Source organism: Pan paniscus, chromosome 1 (genome assembly GCF_029289425.2).
Source record: "Pan paniscus chromosome 1, NHGRI_mPanPan1-v2.0_pri, whole genome shotgun sequence".
NCBI classification, from domain to species: Eukaryota; Metazoa; Chordata; class Mammalia; order Primates; family Hominidae; genus Pan; species Pan paniscus.
The window spans coordinates 129,659,152-129,678,378 of record NC_073249.2 but is presented as its reverse complement, the minus strand read 5'-3'; the positions used below and the strand labels follow the sequence as shown (position 1 = coordinate 129,678,378).

Sequence of the window (19,227 nt, the reverse complement as noted above, 5' to 3'; positions counted from 1 at the left end):
CACCATGTCTGGACATTTTTTTTTCTATGCTACAGTTTCTCTTTAGAAATGAATTTTGGGTGCAGAAAAACTTAAAAGTCTCAAAAAAAATAGAGACCATACAAATCATTTTCAGCAATCATTTTCCAGAAACTGGACTTTTCGGTAGTATTTATATAGAGGAACTTTCATAACTTCCACAAATAGCACTATCTTCAAACTGAAATGTATCATCAAGATATCTATCAATAATTTCTGTGATTGATAAAGCCAGGGATTACTTCTTTAAAATTCTTCTTTGAGAGGCAGTCATGTCTGAGGGACAGGAGCACAGGCTCTTGAGCCAGATGGCCGAGATTTGGGTCCAGATGAGGCCACTGACTTGCCGTGTGACCCTGCCATGTTACTTACACTTTCTGAGTTCCTTCATCTGTAAAATGGGAACAATAATAGTAAATATATCATAGAGTTGCTGTGAGAATTAAATGAATTAGCCCTTGGGTGAGAGCCTGGTAAACAAAAAGCACGGCAGGTGTCAGCTGTTGTACCTGCTCTCAACAAAGCATGATGGGACATTAGGGCATTTGTAATCCAGAACCGTTCGCCATTTGGTAATAGGCATAGAGACAGCTGAAAAGTGCATCCCTTAATTCCACAAAAGACCAGGCTAGACAGTGCACTTTCTCTTTCTGTCCTCTCGTCCTTGGATACAACCCTTGCTTATATAGGATAACAGACGTGTAAAAGGAAGTCACAGTCAGCTGTTTTGACATCTTTCATCCTCCAAACTCCTATAGTAAAATGCAAAATGCAAAAAATGCTCATTCTTAAACAAAATGATTTTTGAGTTCCAAAGATAAAATATTTTGAAAAGATGGTCCAGATCACAGAAAATTGTTAATAATATGCATATATAAGTAGTATGTAATTCTGGACAAGGACAAACATATTTAGGTTGGAGAAATCAGACATGTGAAGCTTAAAATAGTACAAGGTGGAAAGACAGCAAAACATCAGAACAAGTTATGGAGAGTGGTCACAGAAGGAAGAAAATTAATTTGAAATGTAAGTTCTCAATTTAAAAAAATCAGAACTACTTTCCTGGGTCATACTCAAGAACAATCCTTCTCAGGATCTTCTCACTGCCAATGACACGAAAAGACATTTTGTGTCAAAGGTGAATTCATTCAATTATCCACTCATTCATTCGTTCACTCATTAATCTATCCCCAAATTATTTACTGAATACCTGCCATGTATCACATTAATCACATTAATCCCTGGAGAATCCACGGGGAACAAGTCACTCTACCATCAGTTTCTTTATTTTTCATGTGGAGAATATTCTATCTTCCCCCTCAAAGTTGATTGAGGAATGAATGTGATCCCATGTGTAGAAATAGGCACTTTGCCTAGAATACAAAGGGAACTGACTGAATAAAATCAGTTTCTAATCACCATAAAAATCATTTATGAATTTATTATTTTGGGATATATTTACATCATGATAACTATACTTTTATTGCAATCACCTTAAGATATACTTATTTACTACCTAAAGGGAAACTATATTTCACTTTATGTATTCTAAATCTATTATCTCTATAGGAATAATAGGTATATGTTTAATATTCAAAATCTTTCATTTTAAAAATTTTATTTTTTAATAATTGAAAAATTATTGTTGTATATATTTGAGTTACCAAGTGATGTTACAATTTATGAATACAACGTATACATTAAAATTAAATCAAGTTAATTAACATATCCATCACCTAAAATACTTACTTTTTGTGGTGAGAACATTTGAAATTTACTCTCTTAGCAATTTTGAAATGTACAATAAATGATTATTTACTATATTCACCATGTTTTACAATATATCTCATAATAAAAAGAACCCTTATTATTCCTGTCTAATTGAGGCTTTACATCCTTTCACCATCCCTCCCTATTCTTTGACCATCTTCTCCCTATTCTCCCCACCCCGAGCCTCTGGTAACCACCATTCTACTTTCTGTTTCTTTAGTTTTAGATTGTTTCATTGTTTTAGAGTCCACATGTAAGAGAATATGCAATATTTGTCTCTCTAGGCCTGCCTTCCTTCACGTAACATGTTCTCTAGTTCCAGTCATATTGTTGCAAGTGACACAATTTCTTTCTTTTTTAAGGCTGAATAGTAGTCCATTGTGTATATATACCATATTTTCTTTATCCATTCATCTGCTGATAGACACTTAGGTTGATTCCATAAGTTGCCTATTGTGAATAGTACTGCAAGGAACATAGATAGGCATGCAGACATTTCTTTGACAAACTGATTTCAAATCTATTGCATAAATACCCAGAAGTAGGATTGTTGGATCATATGGTAATTCTACTTTTAGTTTTCTGGGGAACTTTTATAATGTTTCCATAAAAAGTATACTAATTTACATTTCCACCAACAGCGTGCCAGGGCTCCCTTTTCTCTGCATCTTCTCCAACACTTATTATCTGCTGTCTTTTTGATAACAGCCATTCTGACAGGTGTGAGTGATATCTCACTGTGGTTTTAATTTGCATTTACCTAGTGATCACCAATGTTGAGCATTTTTTCATATGCCTATTGGTCATTTGTGTTATTTCTTTTAAGAAATGTCTATTCAGCTCCCTTGCTCATTTTTTATTCAAACTATTTCTTTTCTTTCCAAAGAGTTGTTTAATCTCCTTATATATATTTGATATTAACCCCTTATCAGATTTATGGCCCAAAAATATTTTCTTCCAATCCATGGGTTGCTTCTTCACTCTGTTAATTGTTTCCTTTGCTGTGCAGAAGCTTTTTATTTTGATGTAATCCAATTTGTCTATTTTTGCACTTGTTGCCTGTGATCAGGTAGCAATATTTGCTGTTCTGCAATATTTGCTGTTCTGCAGCCTCCGCTGGTGACACCCAGGCAAACAGGGTCTGGAGTGGAGCTCCAGCAATTAAAAAATTAAAAAATCATTATCTAGACCAATATTGTGCACTTTTTCTCCTATATTTTCTTCTAGTAGTTTTACAGTTTAAGGTCTTACATTTACCTCTTTAATCCATTTGATAATATTTCTGTTAATGCTGTGAGATAATGATCTAATTTCATTCTTCTGCACATGGATATACAGTTTTCACAACACCCTTTAATGAAAAGATGTCCTTTTTCCAATGGTTATACTTGGCACCCTTGCTTAACATCAATTGACTTTATATGAATAGGTTCACTGCTGAGTTTTCCATTCCGTTCCACTGGTCAATTAGTCTATTTTTATGCCAACATCATGCTGTTTAACTAACATCACTTGGTGGTAGAGTTCAGAATCAGTTAGTATGATGTCCATAGCTTTGTTCTTTTTGCTTGGACTGACTTGGCTATTCAGGGTTTTTTTGCAGTTCCATACACATTTTAGAATTATATTTTCTATTTCTATGAAAAACTATATTAAATTTTCATAGGTATTACACTGATTGTGTAGATTGCTTTGGGAGATAATATGAACATTTTAACAAACCAATTCTTCTAATCCATGAACACAAGATATATTTGTTTTTGTATCTTTTTCAATTGCTTTCATCATGTTTTACAGTTTTTAGTATATGGGTAAGTTTCTCACCTCCTTGGTTAAATGGATTCCTTTTGATTTCTTTTTCATATAGTTCATTGTTAATGTACAGAAACATCATTGATTTTTGTTTATTGATTTTGTATGCTGCAACTGTGCTGTGTTAATTTATTAGTTCTAACAGTGTTTTTTTTTTTTTTGGTGGAATCCTTAGTATTTTCTACATATAAGATCATGTTAGTAAACAGCAACAATTTGACTTCTTCTTTTCCTATTTGCATGCATTTAATTTCTTTCTCTTGCTTGATTGGTTTGGTAAGGCTCTTGCTTGATTGGTCTGGTAAGGACTTCCAGTACTATCTTTTTAAAATAGACTTACGGGATACAAATGCAGTTTTGTTACATGGATATATTGCATACTGGTGAAATCTGAGTTTTTTGTATAGCCTTCACCCAAATACTGCATATTGTACCCATTAAGTAGTTTATCATACCTTAACCCTTTTCCACCCTTCCACCCTTCTGAGTCTCCAGTGACTATTATTCCATTGTCTTTGTCCACGTGTACAAATTATTTAGCTCCTGCTTATGAGTGAGAATATGTTTCTGTTTCTGAGTTATTTCAATTAAGATAATGACCTCTAGGATTCCATTCTGAGATGGCTGAATAGGAACAGCTCCAATCTGCAGCTTCCAGCATGATCAATGCAGAAGATGGGTGATTTCTGCATTTCCAGCTGAGGTACCTGGTTCATCTCATTGGGACCAGTTGGACAGTGGGTGCAGCCCATTGAGGATGAGCTGAAGCAGTGGGGGCGTCACCTCACTCGGGAAGCACAAGGGGTTGGGGGATTTCCCTTTCCTAGCCAAGGGATGCCGTGAGAGATGGCACCTGGAAAACCAGGACACTCCCACCCAAATACTGCGCTTTTCCAATGGTCTTAGCAAATGGCACACCAGGAGATTATATCCTGCGCATGGCTCAGTGGATTCCAAGCCCAAGGAGCCTTGCTTACTGCTAGCGCAGCAGTCTGAGATCGACCTACGAGGCAGCAGCCTGGCAGGTGGACGGGCATCTGCCATTGCTGAGGCTTGAATAAGTAAACATAGCAGCTGGGGAAGCTAGAACTCGGTGGAGCCCACCACAGCTCAGCAAGGCTGGCTGCCTCTGTGGTCTCCACCTCTGGGGGCAGGGCATAGCTGAACAAAATGCAGCAGAAACTTCTGCAGACTTAAACATCCCGGTCTGACAGCTCTGAAGAGAGCAGTGGTTCTCCCAGCATGGTGTCTGAGTTCAGAGAAAGGACAGGCTGCATCCTCAAGTCGGCCCCTGATGCCCGTGTAGCCTAACTGGGAGACACCTCTCAGTAGGGGCCAACAGACACCACATATAGGCAGCTTCCCCTCTGGGACGAAGCTTCCAGAGGAAGGATCAGGTAGCAATATTTGCTGTTCTGCAATATTTGCTGTTCTGCAGCCTCCGCTGGTGACACCCAGGCAAACAGGGTCTGGAGTGGAGCTCCAGCAAACTCCAACAGACCTGTAGCTGAGGGACCTGACTGTTAGAAGGAAAACTAACAAACAGAAAGGAATAGCATCAACATCAACAAAAAGGACATCTACACCAAAACCCCATCTGTAGGTCACCAACATTAAAGACCAAAGGTAGATAAAACCACAAAGATGGGGAGAAACCAGAAGAGAAAAGCTGAAAATTCTAAAAACCAGAGCGCCTCTTCTCCTACAAAGGATCATAGCTCCTCGGCAGCAACAGAAAAAAGCTGGATGGAGAATGATTTTGACAAGTTGACAGAAGTAGGCTTCAGAAGGTTGGTAATAACAAACTTCTCTGAGCTAAAGGAGGATGTTCGAACCCATCACACGGAAGCTTAAAACCTTGAAAAAAGATTAGATGAATGGCTAACTAGAATAAACAGTGTGGAGAAAAACTTAAATGATCTGATGGAGTTGAAAACCATGACACGAGAACTACGTGACACATGCACAAGCTTCAATAGCCAATTTGATCAAGTGGAAGAAAGGGTATCAGTGATTGAAGATCAAATTAATGAAATAAAGCAAGAAGTTTAGAGGAAAAAAAAGTGAAAAGAAACGAACAAAGCCTCCAAGAAATATGGGACTCTGTGAAAATATCAAATCTACATTTGATTGGTGTACCTGAAAGTGATGGGGAGAATGGAACCAAGTTGGAAAACACTCTTCAGGATATTTTCCAGGAGAATTTCCCCAACCTAGCAAGGCAGGCCAACATTCAAATTCAGGAAATAGAGAGAACACTACAAAGATACTCCTTGAGAAGAGCAACTCCAAGACACAAAATTGTCAGATTCACCAAGGTTGAAGTGAAGGAAAAAATGTTAAGGGCAGTCAGAGAGAAAGGTCGGGTTACCAACAAAGGGAAGTCTATCAGACTAACAGTGGATCTCTCAGCAGAAACTCTACAAGCCAGAAGAGAGTGGGGGCCAATATACAACATTCTTAAAGAAAAGAATTTTCAACCCAGAATTTCATATCCAGCCAAACTAAGCTTCATAAGTGAAGGAGAAATAAAATCATTTACAGACAAGCAAATGCTGAGAGATTTTGTCACCAGCAGGCCTGCCTTACAAGAGCTACTGAAGGAAGCACTAAACATGGAAAGGAACAACCAGTACCAGCCACTGCAAAAATATGCCAAATTGTAAAGACCATCGATGCTAGGAAGAAACTGCATCAAGTAACAGGCAAAATAACCAGCTAACATCATAATGACAGGATCAAATTCACACATAACAATATTAACCTTAAATGTAAATGGGCTAAATGTTCCAATTAAAAGACACGGACTGGCAAACTGGATATTCAAGACCCATCAGTGTGCTGTATTCAGGAGACCCATCTCACATGCAAAGACACACACAGGCTCAAATAAAGGGATGGAGGAAGATCTACCAAGCAACTGGAAAGCAAAAAAAAAAAAAAAAAAAGCAGAGGTTGCAATAATAGTATCTGATAAAATAGACTTTAAACCAACAAAGATCAAAAGAGACCATTATGTGATGGTAAAGGGATCAATTTAACAAGAAGAGCTAACTAACCTAAATAAATATGCACCCAATACAGGAGCACCCAGATTCATAAAGCAAGTCCTTAGAGACCTACAAAGAAACTTAGACTCCCACACAATAATAATGGGAGATTTTAACACCCCACTGTCCACTGTCAATATTAGACAGATCAATGAGACAGAAGGTTAACAAGGATATCCAGGACTTGAACTCAGCTGTGCACCAAGCAGACCTAATAGACATCTACAGAACTCTCCACCCCAAATCAACAGAATATACATTCTTCTCAGCACCACATCACACTAATTCCAAAATCGACCACATAGTTGGAAGTAAAGCACTCCTCAGCAAATGGAAAAGAAGAGAAATCACAACAAACTGTCTCTCAGACCACAGTGCAATCAAATTAGAACTCAGGATTAAGAAACTCATTCAAAATTGCACAACTACATGGAAACTGAACAACATGCTCCTGAATGACTACTGGGTAAATAACGAAATTAAGGCAGAAATAAAGATGTTCTTTGAAACCAATGAGAACAAAGACACAATGTACCAGAATCTCTGGGACACATTTAAAGCAGTGTGTAGAGAGAAATTTATAGCATTAAATGCCCACAAGAGAAAGCAGGAAAGATCTAAAATTGACACCCTAACATCACAATTAAAAGAACTAGAGAAGCAAGAGCAAACAAATTCAAAAGCTATCAGAAGGCAAGAAATAACTAAGATCAGAGCAGAACTGAAGGAGATAGAGACACAAAATACCCTTAAAAAAATCAATGAATCCAGGATCTGGCTTTTTGAAAAGATCAACAAAATTGATAGAACTCTAGCAAGACTAATAAAGAAGAAGAGAGAGAAGAATCCAACAGACGCAATAATAAATGATAAAGGAGATATCACCACGGATCCCATAGAAATACAAACCACCATCAGAGAATACTATAAACGTCTCTACCAAGTAAACTAGAAATTCTAGAAGAAATGGATAAATTCCTGGACACATACACTCTCTCAAGACTAAACCAGGAAGAAGATGAATCTCTGAATAGACCAATAACAGGCTCTGAAATTGAGGCAATAATTAATAGCCTACCAACCAAAAAAAGTCCAGGACCAGACAGATTCACAGCCGAATTCTACCAGAGGTACAAAGAGGAGTTGATACCATTCCTTCTGAAACTATTCCAATCAATAGAAAATGAGGGAATCCTCCGTAACTCATCTTATGAGGCCAGCATTATCCTGATACCAAAGCCTGGCAGAGACACAACAAAAAAAGAGAATTTTAGACCAAAAACCCTGATGAACATCGATGCAAAAATCCTCAGTAAAATACTGGCAAAGCGAATCCAGCAGCACATCAAAAAGCTTATCCACCACGATCAAGTCAACTTCATCCCTGGCATGCAAGCCTGGTTCAACATACGCAAATCAATAAATGTAATCCATCACATAAAGAGAACCAATGACAAAAACCATATGATTATCTCAATAGATGCATAAAAGGCCTTCAACAAAATTGAACAGCCTTCATGCTAAAAACTCTCAATAAATTAGGTATTGGGCAAAAACTGGAAGCATTCCCTTTGAAAACTGGCACAAGACAGGGATGCCCTCTCTCACCACTCCTATTCAACATAGTGTTGGAAGTTCTGGCCAGGGCCATCAGGCAAGAGAAAGAAATAAAGGGCATTCAATTAGGAAAAGAGGAAGTCCAATTGTCCCTGTTTGTAGATGACATGATTGTATATTCAGAAAACCCCATCGTCTCAGCCCAAAATCTCTTTAAGCTGATAAGCAACTTCAGCAAAGTCTCAGGATACAAAATCAATGTGCAAAAATCACAAGCATTCCAATACGCCAATAACAGACAAACAGAGAGCCAAATCATGAGTGAACTCCCATTCACGATTGCTACAGAGAATAAAATACCTAGGAATGCAACTTACGAGGGATCTGAAGGACCTCTTCAAGGAGAACTACAAACCACTGCTCAATGAAATAAAAGAGGACACAAACAAATGGAAGAACATTCCATGCTCAGGGATAGGAAGAATCAATATCGTGAAAATGGCCATACTGCACAAGGTAATTCATAGAATCAATGCCATCCCCATCAAGCTATCAATGACTTTCTTCACAGAATTGGAAAAAACTACTTTAAAGTTCATATGGAACCAAAAAAGAGCCCACATAGGTAAGACAATCCTAAGCAAAAAGAACAAAGCTGGAGGCATCACACTACCTGACTTCAAACTATATTACAAGGCTACAGTAACCAAGACAGCATGATACTGGTACCAAAAGAGATATATAGACCAATGGAACAGAACAGAGACTCAGAAATAACATCACACAACTACAACCATCTGATCTTTGACAAACCTGACAAAAACAAGAAATGAGGAAAGGATTCCTTATTTAATAAATGGTTCTGGGAAAACTGGCTAGCCATATGTAGGAAGCTGAAACTGGATCCCTTCCTTACACCTTACACAAAAATTAATTCAAGATGGATTAAAGACTCACATGTTAGACCTAAAACCATAAAAACCCTAGAAGAAAACCTAGGCAATACCAATCAGGACACAGGCATGGGAAAGGACTTCATGTCTAAAACACCAAAAGCAATGGCAACAAAAGTCAAAATTGACAAATGGGATCTAATTAAACTAAAGAGCTTCTGCACAGCAAAATAAATTACCATCAGAGTGAACAGACAACCTACAGAATGGGAGAAAATTTTTGCAATCTACCCATCTGACAAAGGGCTAATAACCAGAATCTACAAGAACTTAAACAAATTTACAAGAAAAAAACATACAACCCCATCAAAAGGTGGGCAAAGGATATGAACAGACATTTCTCAAAAGAAGACACTTATGTAGCCACAGACACATGAAAAAATGCTCATCATCACTGGTCATCAGAGAAATGCAAATCAAAACCACAATGAGATACCATCTCATGCCAGTTAGAATGCCCATCATTAAAAAGTCAGGAAACAACAGATGCTGGAGAGGATGTGGAGGAATAGGAATGCTTTTATACTGTTGGTGGGACTGTAAACTAGTTCAATCATTGTGGTAGACAGTGTGGCGATTTGTCAAGGATCTAGAACTAGAAATATCATTTGACCCAGAGATCCCATTACTGGGTATATACAAAAAGGATTATAAATCATGCTACTATAGAGACACATGCACACATATGTTTATTGTAGCACTATTCACAATAGCAAAAACTTGGAAGCAGCCCAAAGGTCCATCAATGATAGGCTGGATTAAGAAAATGTGGCACATATACACCATGGATACTATGTAGCCATAAAAAAAGGATGAGTTCATGTCCTTTGCAGGATCATGGATACAGCTGGAAACCATCATTCTGAGCAAACTAGCACAAGGACAAAAAACCAAACACTGTGTGTTCTCACTCATAGGTGGGAATTTAACAATGAGAACACTTGGACACAGGATGGGGAACATCACACCCCAGGGCCTGTCATGGGGTGGGGAGCAGGGGGAGGGACAGCATTAGAGAAATACCTAATGTAAATGATGAGATGATGGGTGCAGCAAACCAACATGGCACATGTATACCCATGTAACAAACCTGCACGTTGTGCACATGTAACCTAGAATTTAAATTATACGTATAAAAATGATAATGACCTCTAGTTCCATCCATGTTGCTACAAAAGGCATTATTTCATTCTTTCTATGGCTGAGTAGTATTCCATGATATCTATATCTATATCTATATAGATAGTAGAAAAGATACTGTTATCCCTTCATATATCAATTTCTTCCATGTTACCCAAAACACAGTTACAGGAAAAACAGGAGTGCCAAGCCTGCCATGCTGTTTACAGTTTTGGTGTGGTCAAGGAAAGAAAAAAAGTTGGCAAAGGAAAATTGCAACAAAGCTTTCCACTCACTTAATAGAGGGTTAGACATTTTACAAATAAGAGAAGAAAGCTGCATGTTCTTTTCTGATGAATCATGAACACATACTAAGGTTAATGGAATTTGCAACCTATCTATGAGGACTTTCAAAACTGAATAGACCCAGTAGCAACAAATAGGGAGAAAGGGGCAAAAACTCAAGCAATCAATCCTAGAAAAAAATAAATAACAAATAACATGAGGAAAGAGTCAAAGATGTTTAAGACATCTCAAAGAGAGTAAAATTGTAATTCATGCTTTAAATTGATTTTTCCTTAAACAAAACTTTTTTTTGTACAGTACATATATTCATTAAGCATACTGATACTTAAAGTGCTTTTGGTGAGAGAACAAAAACAAAGTTAGGTATAAAACAAAATTTTCAATAAGATCTCTGCAATATAAACAATGTCAAGAGAGACTTCATGTTGGTATAAAATCTGTGATTATCAATAAGCACCACCTCATGTTTGTCTGGGGGGTTGTAATAGTTCTCAGAGAATATGGCTTCCCCAATGATCATGACAAAAGGCACAGAGCCTTCAGGCTTCAGCCAATACTCCTAAGTTGTAAAATGCCGTAATTTTAATAACTTTATTTTCCTTGACTTACCTTATCTCCTTCTCTAGTCAGGCAAATCCATACGCCTCCTTCCTGACAGCTCACCTATCGCAGTTGGAAACCTTAAACTGACTGCACCATAAAAGACTGACTCTACCTCAGCAGGAAGCATGTACAAATTTCTCTCTGCGGTAGAAGTACCTTAATTTTAAGGTCTTTGTGAAGGTGGTGCCTCTGATACCGTCATTTAATTTGTCTTATTCCTTATCTTCTCTCTTGCCTTATCTTGAACTCTGTTGCCTCTACTCTCAGCCGCTGAGTACTTACTAGTTTTCTGGTCCAATATTGCTTTTTAGCCTGATATGCAGTCTCCTTTACTCTCGAGTCATTTGTGGCTTCTAATACATGACTCAGTCTTGTCCACCAGTTCTTCCAATATTCTAGGCCAGTCAGATCACATAACTAGACCCTCCCTTTTGCTGCCAATATTCATTTCTTAGCAATCTTGGTTTCCCACCTTGTCTCTACTCTGCCCTGACGATCTCTATTATTCTTCTGTGACATTACATTACCTGAACTCTTCATGAAATCATGAACTAAGACCATAGCCTCTCCTCCATCTCACCTCTGTCTCTGTCTCTCTTTATGACATTTTTATTTCATCCTTATGCTATAGTCAACAAATACATAGAGAATTCTGCTATATTTCTCAAACTCACTGTGATGTGAACAAATATTTGAGGGTGATTTTTAAAAAACTTAAAAAAATACTTTTGCTGCTTATTTCTGGAATAAAACAAATGAGAACAATAAAAACCAAGTAAGTTAAAAAATACATAGTTAGCTGTTTTTCCCATAACATTCCCTAGGCTGGAGTGCAGTTGTGTGATCTCAGTTCACCGCAACCTCCGCCTCTCAGGCTCAAGTGATCCTCCCACCTCAGTCCCCCAAGTAGCTGGAAACACAGGTGCACACCACCACATCCAGCTAATTTTTTTGTGTGTGTTTTTAGCAGACACGGGGTTTCGCCATGTAGCCCAGGCTGGTCTCAAACTCCTTAGCTCAAGCAATCTTCCTGCCTCAGCCTCCTAAAGTGCTGGCATACAGTCATGAGCCACCATGCCTGGCCTATATGTAATGTTTTTTACTGCCACATAATGGTTGGGCTACACAAAAACAACAATATTTCCTGACCTAGAACTGATAATTCAGTTAGATTTAAACGGTATTGCTTTCGACTAAAAAAATTACAACTTTTAAAAGCAGCAAAAAAATTTATATCATTACCAACATTAATAACTATAATTGAAAAACTCATAGAGAACCAGCTGTAGGCAAAATATTGGCAGTTACATAAATGTCTCTTACAGATTTCCTGTAGTTTATCTACTTATGTAAGCACCCACGTCTATCAAATGGCTGAGAATTAAAATCAAATAAAAAGTTGGGCAACATAATATAGTATAAAGCAGATTTTTTTTGATTAGAGATAGTTTTTCTCATAAACAAGTGGATAATTTATTTTAAAGAACTTCAAAAATTATAATGCTATGAGGAAAATAAAATAGGATGAATCCAATGAATATGGCTAACATTGGATTTTAGTCACTTTTGCAGAAGCTTATACCACACAGTCATTTCTCATGTTTCTTCACGGAACTATGTTATTTCACAGTGCAATGATTTTCAAACCCATAAAAGTGATGCCTCAGGGGATCATCCCACTGAGGCCAACCTAGTCTATCCCATACTTATCAAGTCAAATCATAGACCTGGAGTTCCAGCTCTCTAGCCCAAACCTACATGTGTCCATGCTGATTCCGGCATAACTAAACATCCCATTCAGGATAATTCTCCACATACATAGCTCATAGAGGCTTAAGTCACAAGGAATGAGAAGAATCAAGAACCTGCAGAAGATGTCTCAGGAGCACATACCTAATCAGTATCAAAAAGCGAACAGAACTCAGCAGTGATCCTCACCTTAGATTCTCCATGAGATGCCAGGGAGGCTACAGTGGCTTAAGTTTGTTGTATTTTACAAGTGCTGGGGCTCCCACATTCTTTTCTCTAACCTTTGGGATTTCTTATACTCCCAAACTCCTGAGTTTCAACTCTGGGAAATATGGAAAATACTATGACTTTTCAGCTGTTTTGGTTTTAAAAGACTGTCTTCATATTGTCTCCTCCACAGACATCTATGGGGGTCTGATCCAAGCAGGGCTGTGGTCATTGCTCCCTGGACACTGCATTGCATATGAGATAGAGGGTCTGCTAAGCCAGCTGCTGAAGGAAGACTTTATTTCCCAGGGGAAATTCTAGCACATCTGGGGCACTGTGGTCCTCACACTTGGTTTGGATTCTCTTCTTGGTGACAGACGTCTGCTTTCTGGCAAGGGTAAGAGTAATAATCTGTGGTTAATGTCTAATGAAAAAATGCTGGCATGTTGAAACAGAAACAAAGCCTCTCTCTTTTTTTAAAAAAAAACATACAGTTTTGTGCAAATTAAGTTTGAACATAGAACAGATCGTGAAAGAATTATCAAAGTATTGCTCTGGGTGGTATTTGGAGTAATAATCTTTAAAAATCAATTTTAAGGTTTACCACTTTTAAACCTTTTATTCTTGCTTAGCTAAATCGTCATGAAAGCAGGACTTCATACATCTCCCTGATGACAAAACTAATGTTTGGACTGTCTGAGTTGAACATTCTAATATTTAAAAATTCTATGCATAGAATTGAACAATATGATTAAACGCAGGAAGGGGACTGTGAGGTGGCAAGATATAACAGATGATAGCAGTGGTATTGTCATCTTTGTTCAGGTCCTTATTTGCCTGTAAAGCTACGGCAGTCTTCTCTCTGATTATACTATCATTTTTGAACTTTCTATCCAAAGAAATCATTACTAAATGAGTGTACACTAAATAGTTGTTCACTCTTTAGCAATCATACCTACAATGAAGGCACTCAAACCACTGAACAATTGGAATCCATCGAGGGCTAGGGAAATAACATCTTTGTAGCCTCTTGGAACTGTTAGGTAAAGAAATCAAATTCTTTGACAGTGATTCAAGCTCTAGGTCACTACAGATTCAAATGTGAGTATGCACTGGGTTTCTATCTTTAAACCCTTTCACATATATTCTTCTTCCTTCCTCACGGAAACTTTGATTAACTGATAATATACACCCAGCTCATGAATTAGAATGTCATTTGAAATAGAATTAGAGAGGTGATTTCCATTTGGATAATTCCAGCTGAGAAGGTATAAATTCCAAGCAGAAGGAATAATAATTGTATGCAAAAAGGTATAGTAGGGAGTAGCCAGGGCAATGCATTGACTTTTCCTGCTTGACCAGAAACTTTGATACACCAAAATAATACAGTTGGGAATACTAGACAGAGCACTAGACAGGGGTCAGTAACAAAGGCACTAAAGCTGTGGGACTTGCTACTTGGTTACCTTAGGCTAAGGCAGATTAGGCACTTTTCCGGTCCTTAATTCCTATCCTGTATATAAGGGAGATGAATTGGAAAATCTTTAAGGTTCTTCTCAGTCACAAAATTCTGTGCTTTACTATGCCCCGTCATCAACTCAAGGAAAAGAAGTAAGCAGCTTTAGGTTTTCTGATGGCAGGAAAAAGAAAATCATTCCAAGAGGATTATATGACTAGCATTGAGAAGTCCTGTGGAGCATGCTGCGTCTTGCTCTTCTTTATTGCCATATGGAAGGCAAGGCCTCTTACCACATATCTCACTCCATTTACAGCTCCTGGGCAACTATTTTTCTTTTGAGAGCTGATGGAAGGTCTAAGAATTAAAGGTACTGCTGGCCAAAGAAGGCAGCCCAAAGACAACAATGTCAGGAACTCAGAGGTTCAGTAGAACTCCTGGGGAAGGTTGGTCTTGATATTAAAAGGCGAATCAGAAAGATATATACTGGTCAAATTCATGTTTGAGAATGAGCACATATTCTTAGTCAAATGTTTGCTACTATTCACATGTACCAGAAACAGTGTCAGAGGAGCCTAGTTAAGGTCTACCTTGTTATTGTTGCATGACAATGCAGGCCAGGGAAGGCCATATCTTGTCATTATTTTAACAGAAATAATAGGATTTTTTTGCCACCTATTGTTGGCAATAATTTTAAAAACACAACAACCACAACAATACAAAGGCCTACTCGAGGTCTATTCAGTACTAGCCTGAACTCGGTAAGAAGGTTCTGCAGGATGGAAGTAAAATATGTAATATAATTTTAGTAGGCTAAAAGAGGGTTAGTACTCAATGTGGTAAGAACATGTAGCATGTAGGAAAAGGGGAAGACCTCAAAAAGGTGTCATTTTGGCTGAATTTTATAGAATTGGTTATAAAACAATTAAATCTATTAAGTAATATGCTGTTACAGAAAATGGAATTATATAAATTGCATGTAGACAACTTTACATTTGGATGCTAATACACCAGAGAAGCACCTTGAGTCGCAGGAGACAGAACCTAAGTAGTGGATTCAGGTTTGCTTGTAGTTTCACATATTTAGAGAAATGAAATAGAATTATAAAAACAACTTTAGAGCCTATGTAATCCTGCACTTAATTTTCAGTTAACAATACTGATACTTAACATTGATATTGCAATACCTACTTATTAGGAACTGTTCTAGACAACTTCCCTTTATTCAGGCTAATATCAAATCAAAGTGCAGGTCTAGAAGCCACTGACCAAATCTTTGACCTGGGAAACTCGAGGGCCTCTGCTTTGTGAAAAATGGAATAAAAACTCAACCGGCTTCAGGGGGTTGTTGGGAGGGAATGAAAGAAGAGTCATATTTTATTTTTCATGCTGTAATACAACTTTGATTCTTTGGAATGAATGCAACCAAAACCGAATGATATTTTCACCTTTGCTTAAGCATCAGGGTTATTGACACCGTTAACTAAAATGGAAGTGCAGCCTCTAGTATAAAAGACCAAGGGTTCTATTCTAGCCACTTTAAGTACAAGATGTCCACTTAACCAATCATAGCCTTTTTGAGCAACTGCTGCTTAGATTCTCATTCGTCAAAGTAAAATATACCAAAAAGCGAGCAGCATTAGTTAGGGTAAGCATTAGTAAAAACAAGAATCACTTAAGTAAAATACTGCCTTAATGCAGGCTATAGAAATGTTAGTGTTTTTAAAAACAGCAACATATTTTCTTTATCCACTCTATCATTGATGGGCATTTGGGTTGGTTCCAAGTCTTCGCTATGTAAATAGTGCTGCAATAAACATGTGTGTGCATGTGTCTTTATAGTAAAATGATTTATAATCCTTTGGGTATATACCCAGTAATAGGATTGCTGGGTCAAATGGTATTTCTGGTTCTAGATCCTTGAGGAGTCACCACACTGTCTTCCACAATATACACCATGGAATACTATGCAGCCATAAAAAGTCGAGTTTATGTGCTTTTCAGGGACATGGATGAAGCTGGAAGCCATCATTCTCAGCAAACTAACGCGGGAACAGAAAACAAAACACCACTTTCTCACTCATAAATGGGAGTTGAACAACGAGAACACATGGACACAGGGAGGGAAACATCATTACACACCGGGGCCTGTTGGGGGTTGGGGGGTCAGAGGGCTGAGAACATTAGGACAAATACCTAATGCATGCAGGGCTTAAAACCTAGATGATGGGTTGATAGGTGCAGCAAACCACCATGGGACATATACACCTATGTAACAAACCTGCACGTTCAGCTCATGTATCCCAGAACTTAAAGCAAATTTTTTTTTAAAAAGAGCAACACAATATGCACTTGCTTATTTCTTTGTTTTTGTTTTAACAATGCTCTTTAAAGTTAGTTTAAAAATAACAGTAGCCTGCTATTTTTAATGTTAACATTAACAGAAAATTAAAGCTTAAAGGAGATTTAAAGATCATTTAGTTCAAATCCCATATTTTAGAGATGGACACTTATCCTTCAGGAGAGCAAGTGGCTTGATAAAGGTGACACAGATGGCTGATGGAATGAATACATGAGACTACTTTTAAACACTTAGCAATGCTGAGGTGTTTTCAGATTTGATATGAAGCTTTGTTTTGCAGGAATACACAATGCAATTTCCCAAGGTCAGCTTGAGATTCTGTTTCCATAAATTTCATAAATAAATATGGAACCCATAATATTGTAGAGTATGGATTACGGCCTTCCCTCTTCATAAATTTCATGATTTTTAATCACTTATTTTATATAGATGTGTATATATAAGCTTATATATATATATATATATCAGTGTTACATCTATATAATGTTGATTACACACAGGCAAATTACTTAGGTACAAAGGCAGCATTTTTCACTCATTAAATATTTGTGAGAAAATATTTGAGACAAAGGAGAAAAAAATCAAGTATTTAGAGAGGAATGTGTACTGAACAAGAAAGTATCTCTGGCAGATAAATATTTTAGCCATGGAACCCACAGCATGTCTAATTCGTGAAGCAAATATTAATCAGGCTCTGACCACGCATGCAGCTCTGTGCTTAGCACATAGTAAGTTTTCAACAGATGAAATGCAAGATCACATAGCAATGGGGAAGAGGGACTAGAATGACTCTTCAGTCCCCCACCACTGAGTATAAATTCTGCACCCCACCAATTGGCAAGTGTTCAAGACTTTGGAACTTAGAGGGGTAAAGGGAGAAGCAATGGGAATAGGAGGCAGAGAAGGGGTAAAAGGAACTAGAGGAAAAGGCAAATAAGCCCAAGTGTGTTTGTGCTCACTTCAGAAAGTCAGAGTCACAGAAAAGCATTTTTTAAAATGCACTAATATTCTGCCTTCCCTTTATTTAAAATATGGAACATTCATGTGTCCTCAGGCAGAGAAATCATTTAAAATATGTTGGAACAAAAATGATTAAATTAGCTTTATTCTTCAATTATATAATTTACAAGAGAATATCATTCAAAAGAAAATTTCTAAACTTGGCTGATATGAAGAATTGGTTTCAGTTGTAGAGATTATAACTAATAAGTGAAATGGAAATGTTCCTAAATTTTTTTCAGCCAAGATATCATGGTTTTTGGAACATGTGTTTTCCAAGAGTTTTTAGAAAGCTTAATGATATCTCTGATTGCAAAGTTTTAGCATTTGGCATTCTCATTCAGCCAAAGGCTGTGCAAAACTTTATGTGGCTAAATAACTCTCTAGAAAGGATGCACCTAAGACACTTAATGGCTGAGTAAATTCAGATGTGCTCATATAGCAAAAGCCTACTCCAAAAAATAAACTCAGGTGGGACTAGGGCAACATTTTCAAAATAATTGTCGTATTTGTGGTAAGAGAGAAATACTGAATTGCACTCTCCCCTAACAAAGCAATCAATAGATTTAAAACCTCCATAGCTGTTTCTATCCATGTAGCTAAAAAATACTTAGGTTCTGAGATTCAGAGACTGTGAAACGAGTGGAGGGACAATCTTGACTTGAGATGGGAAAAGAATACTAACTCAGCCCCCATTCCAGGTATCCTTTAAGGAATCCTTCTCATTTTAATCACATTACTTAAATGCTAATATCTAATCATGTGACTCATAAAAGTCACGATTCGATGTCATGTTTTCCCTATACTAGATAGTTCTGAGTCTTGGTTCTGTTATCATATATCATAGTTACTGATCTTCTGGGCAACCTGTTGTGAGTGGAACAGAGAATACACTTGAAGAATATTTGACTAGACCCTCCTTTCTTGTTGTTACATAAAAATGGTTTCTCCTTAAGTCACAAATCTATTCTGCATGTTAAATATTTACAAAGTACTTTAAAATTCTTCCTGAATGCTAATACAAATATAGCAATCTATGTTCATTTGAATAAGCAGAAATGTTTGCCCTCCCAAATTAAGGGCCTCTGAGTTTAATTCAAATCAATTTGATGACTTGAGAGAAAAAAAAAAAGCTGGGGACCTACTAAGTACAAGGCCCTGTGCCAGACATGGAGATAAAATAAACTTTCCAGGACTAGACAATCCGTCAGAAATTACTACATTTCACATTATTTAATTCACATCATTTCCTTCTGGGCTTAAAAG

General features: G+C 37.4%; 1 protein-coding gene across 6 annotated transcripts in view; it reads right to left on the bottom strand.

The window, feature by feature from the left end:
- DPYD (dihydropyrimidine dehydrogenase) overlaps window positions 1-19,227 on the bottom strand; it is an 840,660-nt gene that overhangs the window by 271,347 nt on the left and 550,086 nt on the right. The gene's annotated exons all lie outside the window — the stretch shown is intronic.